The following is a 17,483-nucleotide window of genomic DNA, read 5'->3' on the forward strand; positions in this document are numbered from 1 at the left end:
GAAAAAGCTAAAGGAGTTCATCACCACCAAACCAGGATTACATGAAATGCTGAAGGGTATTCTTTAAGAAGAGGAGGAAGAAGAAAAAAGAAAAGATAAAAATTATGAACAACAAATACATATCTATCAACAAGTGAACCTAAAAATCAAGTGAATTAAAAACCTGAGGAACAGAATAATCTGGTGAATATAATAGAATCAGGGGCATAGAAAGGGAGTGGACTGATAATTCTCAGGGGGAAAGGGGGGGGGTGCAGGAAGAGACTGGACAAAAATCATACACCTATGGATGAGGACAGTGAGGGGGAGGTAAGGGCAGAAGGTGGAGTGGGAACCGGGTGGAGGGGAGCTATGGGGGGAAAAAGGAGAAACAATTGTAATAATCTGAATAAAGATTTACTTAAAAAAAAAGAATTAGTATCATACTTCATGTTACATTGATTTGAGTAATAGGAGTTGTTAAATATAATAGTCCCCCTTAGTCACAGGGGATACATTCCAAGGCCCCCCAGTGGATGCCTGAAACCACAGATAGCCCCAAGCCCTATGCAACTGACTCTGAACAACTTGAGGATTCAGGGCACTGACCCTTCGCAATAAAAAAATCCACCTATAACTTAAGTCGGCCCTCTGTGTACACAGATTCCCAGCTGCAGATTGAAAAAACAGTTGACTCTTGAACAACACAGATTTGAGCTGTGTGGGTCCATGTTTACTTATGGGGTTTTTTCAAAACCTGTGTTGCTCAAGGGTCAACCATATATACTATACTTTTTCTTACACATATGTACCCATGATGAAGTTTAATTTATAAATTAGGCACAGTAAGAGATGAATAGCAATAACCAATAATAAAATAAAACAATTATAACACCATGTTGCAATAAAAGTTACGTGAATGTGATCTCTCAGCAAACTAGCACAAAGCAGCCTAATTTTTTTTTTTTCTTATTAAGTTGAGAACTTTCACCTCTTCACTGAAAGGAAGCACTTTATGGCTTCTCTTTGGCATGTCTGCATTTCCAGCATCACTGCTCTTACACATTATTAAGTGAAATATGGGTTACTTGAACCCAAGCACTGCGATACTATAATAGCCAATGGCTAGAGGGCTGCTAAGTGGCTAAGGGTAGGGAGCATAGACAGTGTGCACAAAGCATGGACAAAGGGTGATTGATGTCCAGGGCCAGATGGAGTGGGACCATGTGGCATTTCATCATGCAACCCAGAATGGAGAGCAATTTAAAACGTATGAATTGTTGATTTCGGGGATTTTCTATTTAATAATTTTGGACCGTGGTTGACCATAGATAACTGAAACTGTGGAAAGGGAAACCACAGATAAGGGGGGACTACTGGGCCATAAGATGTTCCTCAGCCACCGTGTGCATTAACAACACTAATTCACAAGTACTTTTAGGACCACAAATTGGAACAGGGAGAAAAAGCCCCCCTCCCCCCGCCCAGTAAAAGGATGCTCAGCATTACTGGGAAACTGATGAGGTACAGTCTTCACTTAATGCTGTTTATAGGCTCTTGGAAACTGCCACTTTAAGTGAAACAACATCTATCGAAGCCAATTTTGGCATAGGCTAGTTGCTATAAAAAAGGGTTAAGTTCCTACAGCATATTTCTGGTCACAAAACCATCACCAAACTTATAAATAGGGACCCAAATTACTTCTAATATTTAACATTGGAATGAATGTGAACTGTACATACATTTAAGAAAGATGAATAAAAAGTAAAATAATGAATTTCCAACCCACTTATTCCAGTTTAGGGTCAAGGATGGCCAGAGCTGGAGTTTAAATCTAGGTATCGGCATTCACTCATATATGCATTTGTTCATTTATTTAAAACCCATATTCACTTCGTGCAATTCTTCATTTTATTATAGAACACCAGGCCGGAATAGTCTTGTAGCACAGCCCCATGATCCTACCAATGAGGGAAGTGAGGCTCAGGGAAGGCTGCCGATGTACCTAAGATCCCACAGCAGAGAAGTTCCCTGGCGAGGTTTCACAGCGGGAGGATGGGTGCCGTGTTTGAGTTTCAGGTAAAATCTGACTGTCCCAATCAACTTCCCTTCATCAGACTCTGCTACCCAGGCCCCCCACCACAGGGCCCCGGGGGAGATCCTACAGGGGGTTTCTGTTTGAAGAGCCACTTCCTGTTTGGGGCTGAGCACTTCCTTCAGGTGACTCACAGGCTCCCGCTGGCCTCGTGCTGGGAAGCCAAGGTGGGGGTGGAGGCAGGCTCCAGCTGTGCCACCCTCTGCCTGTGACCCCAGCTGGGTGACCCTGAGACTGAGCAGTGCCATGGACTGGAGGTAGGAGATGGAGGTGGAAGGAGGATGCTATACTGTTCTCACCCAGCTTGGTGGGCAGGGCTCTGAGAGAGCAGGGAACTCAGGCTGCTGTGGGTGGAGGGGCAGCCTCCACACCCAGCTATTCATTCCCACATCTGGTTTCCAGGGTAGCTGCTGCCCAGGTGGGGGCTGACAGCAGAGCTGAGACCCCGTAGGATGAATTTGTGATACTTTCTCTTCCTTGCAAGACAGTGAAGTGTGATAGAAAGTGCACTAGGCCAGGAGTGATGGACTTGGATTTCTGATGCCAACTTTTGGTGACCTTGTCATTCTCTGCCCATCTTGGGGCCTCAATAGCCATGTCTGTCTAATTGGGGAGGAGGGGAATACTGGCTGTGACATTTTGTGGCAGCTTGGTGTTGTAGGATTTACATGAAGAGAATTGGGTTTGGCTGGCTGGTGTGGGTCAGTGGTTTAACATCAACCCATGAACCAAGAGGTTGCAGGTTCAATTCCCAGTCAGGGCACATGCCCGGGTTGCGGACCAAGTCCCCAGTGGAAGGTGTGCAGGAGGCAGCTGATCGATGTTCCTCTCTCATCGATGTTTCTATCCCTACATCACTCTCCCTTCCTCTAAAAATCAATAAAAACATTTTTTTTTTTTTTTTACAAGAAAGAGGGAGAGAAAATTGGGTTTGAATTCTGGCTCTGCTCCCTTGCAGGATGTGCCTCCCTCTCAGAGGCGCCATTTAAAAACCTGAAATAATAATCCCTTTAGTCATTTTACATAACGTAATCCTCAAGCCTCAACCCTATGGGTAGGTATTATTGTTGTTTTATGCATAAGGAGGTTGAAGCACTTACCAAGTCCACATAGTAACAGCCAAGATTCTAACTTGTGCAGTTTGACCCCAGGACCCATGCTGTGGTCTTGCTACTCAAACTGTGGTCCTTGCACCTGTAGCCTCAGCATCACCCAGGAGCTTGTCAGAAACGTAGACTCGCAGACCCCAGCCTAGACCTCCTGATCAGGCTGCATTTGAACGAGAGCTCCAGGTCACTTCTTTGCACATTCAAGTCTGAGAAGCCCTGCTCTGTTGATATGCCCTCAGTCACTGAGGTCTAAGGATCACTGTGGGAGATGAAGGAAATAAGTGTGTTTTGTAAACTGTAAGTGCAGTACCCTCGGGCCCTGTGGAGGAGGTGCGGGAGTCAGGGCTGCGGGTGCCCCAGGAATCTGTCCCTCAGTAACAGAATATCATTTCCAAACTGTCTCTGAACCCAGCTCTGTCCCCTTCCCATCCAGGGCTGAGTCTTGGCTGTGTGTTTATTGCTGGCATGTGACTCCAGGGCCCGACTGGGTTAGAGAGAGTTTTCATGTTGGCATGAGCTTTTGCTGGGCACCAGGTCTGAGCTCTCACTGCGCTGGGTCTGCAGGGTACCAGGAAACCTGGGTTCCAGCCCTGGCTCTGCCTCTGACACTCTGGGTGGCCTAAGTAGGCCCCCAGCCCTGCCAGCCTGTGTCCCCTAAAGGGCAAGGTGGCAGTATCCTCTGAAGCCTGCAGTCTGACCTGGACCCCTTCCCCTTTCCTCCTCTCTCTTCGTGGCCTTTTGGCACCATCTTTCCTCCCCGTTTCTGGGCAGGAGGGCTGCCCAGTGGGCTGTAAGAGCTCGTGTTGGGGGAGGTGGTGCATGAGTCAGAAGTAAGCCACATAATTTCGGTGCCCCAGATCCCGCCTCCAGCCCTCCAGCCCTTCCTCTGCGGCTGCTTTAGAACAGCTGGTGTGGCCGCTACCTCTGGAGAAGCAGGTCCCTGGGCAGCACGAAAGGGCCTCTGCCCGCCAGGAGCTGGGCACAGCCCCAGGTTTCGTCCCAGGGCAGCTGGACCTGGGATCATGTTTCTGCGGGTCCTGGGGAAGGGGAGGAAGAATGGTTCAGGGAGCAGGTTATACTGGCTTTGGGGTCGGGCTGGTTTGTGGACAGCATGTGTGGAGGGGGATTGCGTGTGAGGGGTCTCATGGCCCACAACGGGATCACATGTGTCTCCTCGGCTCACCTACCCGCTTGGTGACTTCTCCAGGCAGAGACTAGGTGTGCCCATCCCTGGACCCCACACCCAACACAAGGTGGGCACAGTGTGGGGGCCCACTAAGGGTCAGGTGGGAGGGGAGTAGGCAGGGGGAACTGATGAGTGATCTGACTGGGTTTGTCCCCTTGTCCCCACAGCTCTCCCAGTGAAGTGACATCACTGCCTTCCTGACAGGACACCCTTGGGAGCCCAGCTCACAGCGTCTGGTACCTTCTTCCAGGTAAAGAAAAAACAAAGGCCCTAGCCAGTTTGGCTCAGTGGATAGAGCATTGGCCTGCAGACTAAAGGGTCCCAGGTTCGATTCTGGTCAAGGGCACATGCCTGGGTTGCGAGTTTGATCTCCAGTGGGGGGGTTGGGAGGGGCGGGTGTAGGAGGCAGCCGATCAGTGATTCTCTCTCATCACTGATGTTTCTATCTCTCTCTCCCTCTCTCTTCCTCTCTGAAATCAATAAGAATATTTTTTTTTTTAAAGAAGGAAGGAGGCAGGGAGAAAGGAGTTATAGACAAGCTACATGGAGCAGCCCACTGGGCTCTAAAGCAATGTCTGCCTCTCTCATGGGGGCGGCACTTTACAGTTTACAAAAGCAGGCAGGGGGAGCGGGATTATTGTCCCACTTTACAAGCAAGGGAAGAAAGAACGGCTGCTCCGGCTTACTCAAGTGTACCTGTACTTACCTAAGCACCTTACATGTATAAGCTCATGTAATCCTCACAACAGCCTAGGAGGTTGGCAGTTATTATAACTAAGGAGACGGAGGTGTGGAGGCATTAAGGAATTTGCTCATTTAGGAAGTGGTAGAGCTGGGTTTCAAACCCAGGCAGGCTGGCTCTCCGTGCACATTCCCAACCCCGTGATTTCCTGCTTCTCCAGGGCCAAGTCCTAAACTAATTTACCTTGCCCTCCCATTTCCAGGGGAGATTTGTGTTTTAAGAGAGAATCCTAGAGAATGATGCTTCAGCCAAAGGAATGAATAGCAAATAATGGAACTGGAGGCCTTGAGTCATGGAATTGGTAGGAACCTCGAAGGTGTGCGGGCCACCAACTCCTGGGACTGTCTTCCTCAGCATTGGAGCAAGGCTGGTGTTCTTTGGTTACTGAAGGGAAACCTGGACATTTGAAAGAGAGGTAGAAACGTTGAGGCCCTAGATCCTCAGACTTGCCTGGAAGTAGGGGGGCTACTGCTCTTCACAGAGCACCGTGACGAAGAGAGATGTGAATGACCGTGAGGAGTCCGGATTCTGTGCTAAATCTGAGGTCCCCTTACGCTAGATCGGGAACAGAAGTGTGCAAGCAGATACCAGAGGCTTAAGGAAAAATTGTGTGTGTGGGGGGTGGGGGGGCGGATACTTCATTGAGACCTTTTTTTAAGTAACGACTTTTCTGTAAATGAGGAAAGGCAAAGGCAGAGTTGGGATCAGGCTCAGAGGACTCTGCACGTGTGCGGTGGACGAGGCCCTGATTGGTTCCTTCTTTCCTTCCTTTGCACATTTAACCAGCTTTTCTGGCTGACAGACAAACGGGCACCTCTTGGTACTGGCATAGTGCAGGGACACGGGTCGCCTGCACCCTGGCTCCTCTAGCAGGGACGGGGCCTGGCTTTGCTCGCGGAGTGGATCAGAAGTCTGCCTCTGGGGAAGCTTTCAGCCTGGTGGGCATGGCAGCCACGGAAGCAGATAATTGCTGAGCACACAGGCCTGTGATCATGTCTCAGGAGCTCTGCCAGACGGGAGCACAAGGGGAGGAGGCAGTGGGCTGGGCGGGGGCGGCGGGGGGGGGAGGTGTCAGACTGAGCTTTGCACAGGATCCATTTGTTAAGATGGATGGGATGTGTATTGGGGTGGTGGGGAGGGCTTTCCTGGCAGAGGCCCAGCTCCAACAAAGGCAGGGCTGTGGGAAGGTGGGCAGCGTGATGTGCTGGGAACACTGCATTGTGAAAGGGGGAGGGGAGGGGAGGGGAGGCGAGACAGGTAGGTGTGAGTGGAAGGAAGCAAGGGAAAGACTCCTTAAATGGCAGGACTTGTTTTTCTCTTCCCACCCCAGGGCCTGATGAGGAAGCCTGTTTGTGTCATAACCCCACTATTTTACATAAATAAATAAAATAAATCATTGCTCTCCATCCCCTCAGGGGGCAAAAACTAGTCCGAGACAAGTTTGCTCAGTGCAAGTTCCTGCCAGACTCAGCTTCCACTTCTCCTCCTCTCTTTCAGGTGCCTCCCCTTCCCTGGCATTCGGGGAGAGGCATTGGAAAAAGCCAGCCTGGTCCCTGTGGCAGAATCCCTGGGCTCCTGGGAGGGGCTGAGAGGGAAAGTCTTCCTCTTCACCAGGCCCCTGTCTGGCCCCTGAAGCCCAGCCTGAAGCCCCAGGGACATTTGCTCACTCTGCCTGCTCCAGGAAGAGCCTGTCAGTGCCAGGTGGTGGTTGTTTTTCTGTGCATGTTTTTTTTTTTTTTTTTGGGGGGGGTGTTACAGCGGGAGGCCACTCCTCTCAGGAGGGCTCGCTACAGGCCTGACTTAAGGCCACTCTGCTGGGAACCACCACTAGGACCTATGCTGGGGATTTCTGCGTGGAGAGCGAGGCTGGATGGGAAGGCTGCAGGTCTTTCCTGGTGCTGACTTTTGATGATTTTAATAATCTGAGATCCAGGGATAGTTCTGTTGGATCGCACCAGGGTTCCACGATGGCATGAGTCTTGGGTGAGGTGATTCTAAGACTCTGTTTGCAGCTAGAGCTTTTGAGTCTGAGATGCTAAGCTCCGCTCTCTGCCCAAGCCCGTAGCCCTGACTTGGGAAAGAGAGGTCCTTTCTGTGCCAGGAGAACCCAAGGCTCCTGGGCAGGGTCCTGAGCCTGGCTCCTGTTCAGCCAGTAGTCCCAAACTGTCCCAAACATGTGGTTCTGTCCCCCGAGGGCCTTAACTGCGAGTGCGTCTCAGACCTGTCCTGACCTGCTCCAACCTTGCCTCCTTGCCGTGAAACGGGGATCTGGTACTTACCTGCAGAGTAGGTGAGATGCTTCATTGAAACGATGTGAGGGAGCTCTTTGTTAACAGCAAAACACTGGCCATGTGGTTAGAATTGTACTGTTGCTGGGAAGAGGTGCCCTCCCCCTAAAAGGAAGGTCCATGTCCGATTCTCTGTAAATCTTTCTTGGCTCCCCGTAGTGCCTGGCACACTGTGGGGGCTTCTCAAACATTTACTGAATCACCTACAGAGCCTTGGATATGGGACAGGTGGTACCAGAGGCCACGGTTCCCAGGGACAAGCAGGGAGCACTTCCTACATGAGGACCCATGCTGGGATGCAGTGAGCCTGGCCTGCCCCCAAGGAAGAGCAGTCAGAGGTCTCTTGGGACAGAAGTGTTGTATAAACAGGAGGCTCAGACACCTCCTCCGTGGCAAGAGGTTAATAATGGCCCTAATTATGGCATGATTGAGCTTTGAGGGCTCCTGCTGAGTGCCAGCCTCAGCCAGTGAGTAACTTTTTCCCAAAGAATAGTGTGCGTGACACAGGAGGCCTCTCTCCTGGCATCTCCTCTCCTGGGCTCTCCCACTGGCAGCTGCCTCAGTGATAGATTTCCTTCCTGTCCCGCCTCTGCTTACCTTCTCTGTTGATTTCGTTAAAATATAGGGCTTTCTCTGAGGCTCAGAGAAGTGGAGTGACTTGCCCCAGTCCATAATGTAATGGGGGCAGCCGAGATCTCTCCATGCAAGCCATCCGATGGGCAGGGTCATGACCAGCCTCTAACCTGGTCACAGGTCTCATTTTGATGCCTCCAGTCAGTGGCAGGCTCAGGACTCCCAGCCGTTAGCCCTACGAGTGGAGGGGGTCTGCACCTCAGACCAGCCAAGGACTGTGGGATTGCCCATCCTTCCTCCCTGAGCTGTCCCATCCCTGCTTCTCTCCTGGAGATGAGGAGAGAGCAGGTGGTGAAAGGGTTTTAGAAGAAGAGCGCCCAGAAGGATTTTGGAGATCATCTGGTGGTGTTGAAACTCTCTCAGGATACAGACAGGAAAGCCAAGGCCAGAGGCTTCTGGAGGTCGCCCAGCACAGCCTGCAGCCCTGGGTTGGGACTGGGGTTGAGGCCCCAGGGAGGGCAGCCATGGCCAAGGAGAAGGGGAGCGATTCCTTCTCTGCATTTGTGCTTTGCCTCCTTCCCCAGGGCCCTGGCAGGCTGCTGGAGAAGATCAGGTCTCTGCCAGCCCCAGCCCTGTGCCCGTCATGGTGTGTGGGGGTTCCCCTTCTCTCCCCTGGGTTCTTGGCCCTCCTCCGTACTCTTGCTCCCTTGGAGCCAACCAAAATATTGAGCTTGGCCCTATGAGGTGCAACTTGCAGTGACACAGAGGCTGTGGCTGGCATAGACATGGAGGATGGCAGAAACGTGGGCAGGCACTTCCTCTGGGCTGTAGCGTCAGCAGCCCTGGATTCACATCCCTCTTCCGTGCCCATTGGCTGTTTGGCCTTGGGGGAATCACTAAATGTCTTGGGTGTGGCTATCTATCTGTCAATCGATATAGATATCTAAATTAAATGCATATATACTCAATTAATAGACTTTATTTTTTTTTTAAAGAACAGTTTTAGGTTTATAGAAAAATGGATCAGAAAGTACAGAGAGTTCCTACATGCTCTCCCTCCCCCACCTCACAGTTTCCCCTATTAACATCTTACATTCGGGTAGTGTATTTGTTACAACTGATGGGCCAACATGGATGCAGTATTATTAACTAAAGTCCATGGTTTGCATTAGGGTCCATAGTCTATGCAGTTTGATAAATGTATACTGACATGTGTTCACCATTACAGTATCATGAAGAATAGTTTCAGTCTTAAAAATCCATCCCCAACCCCGGCAACCACTGATCTTTGGTTGCTTCTATCCTTTTGCCATTTGCAGAACGTCATGTGGTTGAATCAAACAGTATGCAGCCTTTTCAGATTGGCTTCTGTCACATAGCAATATGCTTTTAAGGTCCCTTCCTGTCTTTGCGTGGCATGGTAGCATATTTCTTTTTATCATTGAGTAATATTTCGCTTTCTGGATGGACCAGTTTGTTCATCCCTGCGCCTGGGGCCCATGTTTCTCATCTGTAACAGAAGCCTGTCGAGCTCCGCTTGGCAGGTTGTCATCAGGTGACGACACAGGTACGATGCTCAGCATGGGCCCGGCAAGCCCCATGCCACCTTCTGTAACTAGCTTCTTTCGCTCAGCATCCTGTTTTCAGGATTCTTTCATGTTGTCAACATGGCTCCGTGTTTTATTCCTTTTTATTGCAGCTCGGGTCCTTTTATTTGTTTTTCCATCTAGTTCCCATTTCTCCGATGAGTAAAATAAGGCTCAGAGAGAGCTGGCGACCTGTCTGAGCCAAGTTACAAGTCAATTGCAAGAGACTAGGCTGGAACCTGGGCACTGACACCTGGCATAGAGTCTTCCCTCTCTCAGGAAAGAGCGTGGGCTTGGGCCACAGGCAGTAAGATATGGGGGCAATGAGGGCCGGGAGCCTGGGGGTCATGGGAGGGAAGAGGAACAGGGAAGTGGGTTGGGTGCCTTCCCAGGTCATCAGGGAGGGAGAGGACCTTGCAGCTTTGTAATAGGTGCTCCGTGCTTCTCAGGCCTGGACTCCTGGAAGGCCCTTCCCTGTGCAAACAGGAGTTCAGGGCAGGGACCAAGAATTCAGACAAATTAGGACTTGGTGCTGAGGGGTGGGGCTCAGAGGTGGGGGCTTCCTCTTGTCCCAGAGCCAGCAGGGGCTCTGGGCAGGGGATTTCTTGGGAACTTGGCTGATGCCCTGGGAGGTGGCTTGGAGAAATCAATTGATCCTAAGTAATGCCATTGCCCTGGCGGGAAGAGAGGAGGGAGGGGGCAGGGTCTGGTCTCCGGGAGCTTGTCTAAATGCCAGCGTCTGAGAGGCACTTTCTGTTAGTAGAACTTCCAGACCTCCTCGGCTGTACAGTCCAGGAAGCCCTGTGCCTCCTCCTCTTGCTGCCCTGTGCTGGCCACTGGGGATGTAGGAATAACTCAGGCCATCCAGTGGGGGAGAAGGACATGTCCACAGTGCTCACACAGGGTGCCCAGGAAGCCTTAGGGACGCTCAGGACTATGGGAGGCTGGGAAGGGCTCTAACCAAACCTGGGCTCAAGGAAGGCTCCCTGGAGGAGGTGACATCTGAGCTGAGATTGGAAGGGTCAGGCGTTGTCAATCAGATGCAGGGACAGCAGGCTCTGGAGTGGTGAGGCTGGAGGAACTGGAGGGGCCTGGTCACGTGCCTTTAAAAATCTTTCTCTAGCCCTAGCCAGTTTGGCTCAGTGGATAGAATGTCGGCCTGCAGACTGAAGGGTCCCGGGTTCAGTTCTGGTCAAGGGCATGTACCTGGGTTGCGGGCTCAATCCCCAGCCCCAACCAGGGCCACGTGTAGGAGGCAATCAATCGATGTGTCTCTCTCACATAGATGTTTCTCTCTCTCTGTCTCTCCCGCTCCCTTCCACTCTTTCTAAAAATCAATGGAAAATACTCTGGTTTATCTTCAGATTGCACAAATCTTTTGCCTTTTGAAAATCAATGGGAAAATATCCTCAGGTAAGGATTAAGCAAAAAAACAAACACACAAACAAACAGACAAATCTTTCGCTGGCTCAGTTGGGAGCTTGGATTCATGGCCAGTGCCTTCCTTTCCTTAGGGCAGTAGCCAATGGGATGGTGAGAAAAGGGCTTTCTTTGAGGGATATGAGAAGCAGATTGGGGGTGGTGAGGAGGTCAGTGTCTGTGCAGGGCCTGAGTGACACCCCCGGAGACAGCCAGGAGCCTCTATCTTGATGGAGAAGCAAAGATTGGGTGGCCTTGGCTGTACCTGGTAACCAAAGCCGTGGGAGTGGACGAGATGACCCCAGCAGAACATGGAAAGAAAAGAGAACAGGTTTGCCTCCCAAAGGGTGCCTGACATTATGAATAGTGTGAAGATTTTCCTGGGGAGAGGCGGTTCCAAGAGCCACAGTCAGCTGAGTCCTGGGCTGAGGTCAGTGCAGACAGTTCTACTTCCCTCTTTTCCAGATCTGAATGGAATTTCCATGCCTAGGGATTGGTGGGCGAGCAGGGAAGGGCGGAACGGAGGACACATGAGAGCCAGTCCCAGGGTAAGGGGTCCTGGGAAAGGAATGTGAGGGCAGGGGCTCCTGGGTGTGGGCTTCTGCTTGCCTCAGTCACTGCAGCCATGTGCCCTCCTGGCACCCTCCCCGCAAACTCTGGTCCCTGTTGAAGTCAAGGCAAAGGCTGTTACCCCACCTTACAGATTCAGAAAGCAAGGCTCAGGGAAGAGCGCTGAGAGGCCTCAGCCACAGTGCAAGTCAGCGGCTGACACAGGATGAATCCAGGCTTCTTCCTAAATATTAGCTGCCCCCTCCCTTCCTGAGGGCAAATGTGGTGGTCGACCTAATCTGGGGGTGCACTGGATGAGATCTGGCTGCGTAAAGCTGAGAGCATCCCCCATGTGCTCCCCAGGCCTCCCCAACCCCGCAGGAGCTAGGCCGACTGCAATAGCATCCCCATCCCTTACTGTCCCCCAAGCCCACGGCTCGGCTCGACTCAGAGAATTCCCAGCAGCTGCACCATGTTCACATGGCTCCCCGGGGAACCATGGGCACAGAGACTGCACCACACAATTCCCAGCAATTAGGAGGCACTGGATCAGTCGATATTCCCAGCAAGCCCCTAATGCATCTCTCTCCTCAGACTGGAGGCTGGACGCCCTGTGCTGAGGTTAGCATTGGGTGGGGGCTGGGGATGAGGGTGGGGGTGGGAGGCAGAGGTCCTGAGTGAGGCCCAGAGGTGGAAGTAGGGGGTGGGCCTGAAACCCTGGGTGCCCCTGTGGTGCAGCCCCTGGGCATTTAGAAAGAAGCATCTTGGGGTGGGTGGGGGCGAAAAAAAAAAAAAAAGAGGCGTCTTAGGAGCTCATGTTATAGGCCTCAGCTCAGTGCTGCCTCCAGGAAGCGTGGCTGACCCTCTCTGCCCTGTGTTAAGTGCCCAGAGCCTCCTTTTACTCTCTCCACCATGCGCTGCACTTAAGAGCCATTGTAGCCCGGTGATTACAGGGGTCAGCAAACACTCCCTGTAAAGGAGCCAGGCAGCATTTTAGGCTTTGTGGGCCATATGGATGTGGTCATAACCCCTCAGCTCTGCAGTTACAGTTAAAGCTGCCATAACAATACATAAACGAATGAGCCTGGCTGCCTCCTATGAAACGTTATTTATGGATCCACTGAAATGTGACTCTCATATCATTTCATGTGCCACAAATGTGTTCTTGTTTGATTTTTTTTCTCTTCTCAATCCTTTAAAAATGTAAAAATCGTTTTTAGCTCGTGGGCTATGCAGAAATAGTTGGATTTCTATGGCCATACCACTTAGAACACACTCGATCTCACCTGACCTCGGAAGCTAAGCAGGGATGGGCCTGGTTAGTACTCGGATGGGAGACAAAAATAGGTGGCTGGATGGATATGGCCCCTGAGTTAGAGCAAGGCCCCTGGAGCCAGACTGCCTGGCTCTGCTGCGTCACCTACGGCAAGTGGCTAAACCTTCCTGTGCTCCAGATTCCTCAAGTGTACAGGGCGATGGTAATGATAGTGCTTTGAGACGTAAAATGGTGCAGCCGCTTGGGGAAGCAGCTTTTGGCGGTTCTTCAAAAGGTTAAATCATGTGACCCAGCAATTCCATCCCAAAGTACTGACTCGAGAGAAATGAAAACATATGTTCACACAGAAACCTGCTCACAGCGGTGTTGTTCGTAATGTTAACGTAAAAAACAACAACACTGAAACCTGTGAAGAATTTTTGTGAGTTTATTTGAGCCAAACTGTCGACATATGCCGGGAAGCAGAACCTCAACGAATTGAGATAATGCTCCGGAGAATGGCGGGTTACATCTGTATTTATACATTGCAGCCAAAGGAAGGGACATAGGTGGGTTACATGAAATCCATTGGTGATAGATTAGAGAGGCGGGAGAAAGCAAAGAGGGGGGCAGAGGGGGAAGACACCTGGGATTGGATAAAAAATAAAATGATGGACATATACTTAGGTGGGTGCAGGAACAATTAACATGATAATGAAGGAATGTGTGGTATCTGTCCTGGCACCCAGCACATTTGGTTGTCCCCCAGGAGGTCCAAAAAAAGGGAAGTTACAAGTTACCCAGACACTTCAAGGGTATGTTATCATAGATGCAAAAAGGCAGATAGGCTCAGTTAAGGTAAAGGTTGACCTTGTCAGTGAAGATACTGGCCTACGACGTAACTACCCACCATAACTGCTTTTTTTTTTAAAATAAATCTTTATTGTTCAGATTATTACATATGTTTCTCTTTTTTTTCCCCCATAGCTCCCCTCCACCTGATTCCCCACCCCACCCTATGCCCTTACCCTCCGCCACTGTCTTCATCCATAGGTGTAAGATTTTTGTCCAATCTCTTCCCGCACCCCTCACAACCCGCTTTCCCCCGAAAATTGTCAGTCCACTCCCTTTCTATGCCCCTGATTCTATTATATTCATCATTTTATTCTGTTCATCAGATTTTTTATTCACTTGATTTTTAGATTCACTTGTTGATAGATATGTATTTGTTGTCATTTTGTTGTTCATAATTTTTATCTTTACCTTTTTCTTCTTCTTCCTCTTTTTAAAGAATACTCTTCAGCATTTCATGTAATCCTGGTTTGGTGGTGATGAACTCCTTTAGCTTTTTCTTATCTATGAAGCTCTTTATCTGACCTTCCATTCTAAATGATAGCTTTGCTGGGTAGAGTAATCTTGGTTGTAGGTTCTTGCTGTTCATCACTTTGAATATTTCTTGCCACTCCTTTCTGGCCTGCATAGTTTCTGTTGAGAAATCAGCTGACAGTTGTATGGTTGCTCCCTTGTAGGTAATTAACCGTTTTTCTCTTGCTGCTTTCAAGATTCTCTCTTTGTCTTTTGCCCTTGGCATTTTAATTATGCTGTATCTTGGTGTGGTCCTCTTTGGATTCCTCTTATTTGGGGTTCTCTGCACTTCCTGGACTTGTAAGTCTATTTCTTTCACCACGTAGGGAAAGTTTTCTGTCATTATTTCTTCTAATAGGTTTTCAATATTTTGCTCTCTCTCTTCTTCTGACATCCCAATAATTCGGATGTTGGTACGCTTAAAGTTGTCCCAGAGGCTCCTTACACTATCTTCCTATTTTTGGATTCTTTTTTCTTTTTGTTTTTCTGGTTGGGTGTTCTTTGTTTCCTCATGTTCAAATCTTTGGTTTGATTCTTGGGGTCCTTTGATCTACTGTTGAATTTCTGTATATTCTTTATTTCAGACAGTGTATGCTTAATTTCTGACTGGTCCTTTTCCATTTTTTTTTTTTTTTTTTTTTTTGGCATTCTCATTAAGATCTTTAAAGGTCTCACTAAGTTCCTCAGAGGTTTTTAGCAGATTCTTGAGTAACCTTATAAATGTGGTTTTGAACTCTATGCCTAGTAGTTTGCTTTCCTCCATTTCTTTCATTCGTGACATGTTTCTTTGTCTCTGCATTCTGGATGCTTCCCTGTGTTGATGGAGTGGCTTTGTGTGGTAGGTGACCTATAGGGCCCAGTGGTTCAGCCTCCCCAATCACCTGAGGTGGATACTCTTGGTGTACCCCTTTGTAGGCTGAGTGCACAGTCTTGTTGTAGTTAAGCCTTGATTGCTGTTGGTACACTGGGAGGAACTGACCTCCAGGCCAATTGGCTGTGAGGACCCGCTGTGTCTATAATGGAAGAAATGCTGTGCTGGAGACATCCTTATGGGGCAGGACTTGTTTCAGTGGGGCTTTGGTGCTCACTGAGTCTGCCTCTTGAATGTGTCACTTATGGATGTGAGGAGTTGAAATCTGGTGTCTCACACTGACCACTAGGTACACTGGCTTCTGGATCTCCAATGGCGTGCAGGTCAGCTACTGCCTGAGGCCACCCAGCAGGAGCTACAGCGAGGTCTACAGATTTCTCCTGGTCGGACCAGAGCTGCAGTTTGTTAGGTTAAGCTGCAATAGGGCAGGCCATTTATATGCAAAAGCCGCTGCACACAGTTTGGGTGGGTTTGTAAATTGGACAGGGCGGGGTCTCAGGGAGTCACTAGGGCGTAGCAAACAGTGATGGCTGCCAGTCAGCTGTCTCTGCGTCTCCGCGTTTCCAAGTCCCCGTGTCCCATGCCCCAGTGCAGTAAACAATGTTTCCTGTGTGCAGCTCTGCAAGAAAGCCACCCTCACTTTCCGACCCGATGGCAGACAGTCCAGCTTCTCCCCATAGGGGTCTGGGTCCCCAGAGTCTCGCTGGAAACTGGAGTTCAGAGTAATGGAGAGCTGTGTCTCCCTTCGGGTTGAAAGAAAAAGTGCACCCAGTCACCAACCGCCAGCCCGATTCGCATGCCTGCGTACCTCAGCTTTTCCGTGCTTGTGCACGTCTCAGTGCTCTTTTCTCTTTCCTTCTTGTTGTAGAACTTCTACTCAGCCATCTTTCCCGTGGTTCTGGGTGATAGACGTTTTGTCTTTTAGTTGTAGTTTTGGTGTGGTTGTGAGAGGCAGAACGTACAGGTGTATACCTTATGCCGCCATCTTGGTTTCTCCATAACTGCTTTTAGTTAAAGTTTAATTTCAGACCATCCTTTGTGGATACTTTAGGTCTCTGAGTTTGCAAGACTACCATGCAGGTCAGCATGTGGCCCCTTTCATCCACAGTAACAACCACAAAGCAGTAACAACCCGAATGTCCCTCAACTGGCGTGTGGGTAAAAAGGTATATCTGTACAATTGAATATTCTTCAGCTGTAAAAAGGAATGCACTGATTTATGCTACAGCATGGATGACCCTTACAAACATTATGCTAAGTGAAAGAAGCAGTCACAGATGGCCACATATTGTATGATTACATTTATATGAAATGTCCAGACTAGGAACATAAATAGAGACAGAAAGTAGATTAGTGATTGCCAGGGCTTGAGGGGTGAGGATGGGGTCGATGGGGGGTGGACGCGGTGAGTATGGAGTTTTTGCCGGGATGATGAAAATGCTTTGGAATTAGTCACAACTCCGTGACTATCCTAAAAGCTGAAAATGCTCAATACTGAATTGTACACTTTAAAGGGGTGAATTTTATGGCGTGTGAATTAGATCTCAATAAAAAAACAATGGTAACACTTACACCATAGGTTGCTGTTAGAGTTAGGATATGGACAGCACTTGGAATGGTGCCTGGAGCCTAGTGTGGGCCTGCTCGTGCCCCTTGCTGGTCCTGTGAGGGCCCTGAGGGGTCACTGCGTCTGTCCTGTCCACATTGTCTCCAGAGCCTTGGACAGGGTCTGGTGCAAGCAAAGCAAATGGCTTCAGAGTCTAGAATCCACAGACCAGGAGTTGAGTCCTGGCTCCTTGGGTAAATCATTTGCTGCTCTGAGCCCCACGCTCCTCATCTCTAAAATGGGACAATGAGCCCTAGCAGGTTTGGCTCAGTGGATTTAGCATCAGTCTGTGGACTGAAGGGTGCCAGGTTCGATTCTGGTCAAGGGCACATGCCTGGGTTGCGGGCTCGATCCCCAGTGGGGAATATGCAAGAGGCAGCTGATCAATGATTCTCTCTCATCATTGATGTTTCTATCGCTCTCTCCCTCTCCCTTCTCTACAATCAATAAAAAAAAAATATTTTTTTTAAAAATATATTTTTATTGACTTCAGAGAGGAAGGAAGAGGGAGAGAGAGATAGAAAACATCAATGATGAGAGAGAATCATTGATCGGCTGCCTCCTGCAAGCCCCCCACTGGGGATCGAGCCCACAACCCTGGCATGTGCCATTGACCGAAATTGAACCTGGGACCTTTCAGTTCGCAGGCCAATGCTCTATCCACTAAGCCAGACCAGCTAGGGCAATAAAAATATATTTAAAAAAAAATAAAATGGGACAATGATAACTGGTGTTGAGGATCAGATGATGCCTGACATTAGAAAATGTGAGGTGCCCAAGCCAATGGTCACTGGCTACACTTGGCCAGCACTGAGCCCCAGCAGTTATCTCCAGGGCACCAAGCAGGGCCGGGGCAGTTG

The 17,483-nt window shown here is 49.5% G+C and overlaps 1 protein-coding gene across 3 annotated transcripts in view; it reads left to right on the forward strand.

Moving 5' to 3' along the window:
• The window catches only part of GDPD5 (glycerophosphodiester phosphodiesterase domain containing 5), a 95,430-nt gene that overhangs the window by 33,035 nt on the left and 44,912 nt on the right, over window positions 1-17,483 (forward strand). For 2 of the 3 annotated variants that reach the window (XM_080642743.1, XM_080642741.1), the window contains exon 2: window positions 4,537-4,619. The gene's annotated coding sequence lies outside the window, so the exon portion shown is untranslated. The remainder of the gene's footprint in view (window positions 1-4,536; window positions 4,620-17,483) is intronic. The other variant, XM_080642742.1, reaches the window with a different exon arrangement.

This window comes from Plecotus auritus (assembly GCF_963455305.1).
Source record: "Plecotus auritus genome assembly, chromosome: 9".
NCBI lineage: Eukaryota > Metazoa > Chordata > Mammalia > Chiroptera > Vespertilionidae > Plecotus > Plecotus auritus.